The sequence below is a fragment of the Tupaia chinensis genome, unplaced genomic scaffold (assembly GCF_000334495.1).
Source record: "Tupaia chinensis unplaced genomic scaffold, TupChi_1.0 Scaffold000316_1, whole genome shotgun sequence".
NCBI classification, from domain to species: domain Eukaryota; kingdom Metazoa; phylum Chordata; class Mammalia; order Scandentia; family Tupaiidae; genus Tupaia; species Tupaia belangeri.
In genome coordinates, this window is record NW_006159809.1 from 7,055,172 (window position 1) to 7,056,909 (window position 1,738).

Sequence of the window (1,738 nt, forward strand, 5' to 3'; positions counted from 1 at the left end):
TAGCCAACTGGGTCTGGTTGTGCTTTGGAGTGAAAATCGGGCGTGCATGTGTTTTCAGACCAGAGTGAAAAGTAAACAATTTAATAGAGTATTTAATATAATTTAATAGAGTATTAAAAAGAAGATTTTATGACTGCCCATGACATTTTCATTCATAGCACATCAGAGGCAGAAGGAACTTAATCCAACACACATATTTTTAGAAAAACAGAGTTAATAAATTCTGGTGGGATTAAATTGGGCAGGATTTTTGGAGGAGATGAAATTGTAGGTGGATTTTGAAAGAACGGCATGTTCTTTTTCTCCACTAGCGTAATGAGTCTTGGGACTTAATGTAGGATAACATTCAAGCTGCTCGTATATTCCTGTTTTGAAAAGAAAACAAAAGGGGACATGCCCAGATCATGAAGATAAGGAATGAATTCCCATTTCCTTATTTCTTTCTTTTTTTTTTCTTTTTCTTCTTTTTTTTTTTTTTTCCAGTAAGGATATCATTATCCTATAGGTAAATTTTCTCTATCTTTAACGTCTTCCACAAGTTGAAAAGAACAAAACAATCCCAGTATTTAGAATTGGATCACCTAGCTCTTTCTCTTCTTATCTGCCCCCCTCCCCAAGTTCAAAATGTTTACATCTTTTAATGGTCAGCATCCTCTTGGATCTGCAGTTAGGGTCAACACATTTGAAGCCTTAGGACAATCTTCTTTGTGAGGTTAGCCCTCTTCCAGAAAACTGGCTTTGTCTGTCCACTCTAGCCACTGTGCTTCCCGATTCTACTGCTTCTTCCCCTGGGCATTCAGGGAATCCTTGCTCTTCTTCTACTGGCCACTTTGTGAGGCCGATGCTTACCACACTGCTTGCAAAAAGTCCCTCCAGTTTTAGTACATCGCCCCTCTTGGCAGTAGAGCTGGCTTTATGTTGAGAAAACAAAATCAGCATCCATGATCCACGCCCAGCCGCTCGCACCCAAGTTCCCCATTTTCTTTTTATTTTTTTTAAGAATTGTCCATCCAGTTTTACTTATAACTGGAGAGAGAGAAAGTGAGAAAGCAAGCCGCCAGGTCTGGGACTCGAACCACTGTCTGCCACGTGGGAGTCCAGCACCTCAACCACCACACCACTTGCCGACCTGAGCTCCCCATTTTCTAGCTAGATGATCTTGGGTGAATTATGCAAAATTGTTGCTACTTGTTATCTACAGAAGGGAGATAATAAATATCCACCTACTAGGGCTAACAGGAGATTTAAGTATCAAAAGGTGTTTTTTGGGGTTTTTTTTGTTTTTGTTTTTTTGTTTTTTTGAGAGGTTTTGGCCATAGGGCATGTGCGCTTGCCAAATGGACAAAGAGTGACAGAGAGACAGCAAGAAATCACCCCCCAGGGGGGATGGTCATACCACAATCCCTTCTCCTCCATTCTCCTCTCGGGAACTTGGGCACGCACAGACACACGCCCATTGTGAGTTTTAAACCACCGGGTCCGGGACGTGAACTGCAGTTGACTACATGAGAGTCCAGCGACATAGCCATTACACTAACTGCTGGTCCCAGTATCAAAAGGTTTTTAAAAACAGTAAATTCACAGGTCTTAACTAGTTTTTATTTACATTACAAAGTAGTATGTGCTGTTCTACACAGTATCTGCTTCAGTGTTGAGTACTTGAAATGTGGCTAGTCCTGGCTGGCAGGTGGTGTGGTGGTTAAGGGCACTGGACTCCCACATGGCCAACTGTGGTTCA

General features: G+C 41.7%; 1 long non-coding RNA gene across 1 annotated transcript in view; it reads left to right on the forward strand.

Annotated features, from left to right (window-relative positions):
• LOC102494486 (uncharacterized) overlaps positions 1-1,738 on the forward strand; it is a 13,822-nt gene that overhangs the window by 657 nt on the left and 11,427 nt on the right. The gene's annotated exons all lie outside the window — the stretch shown is intronic.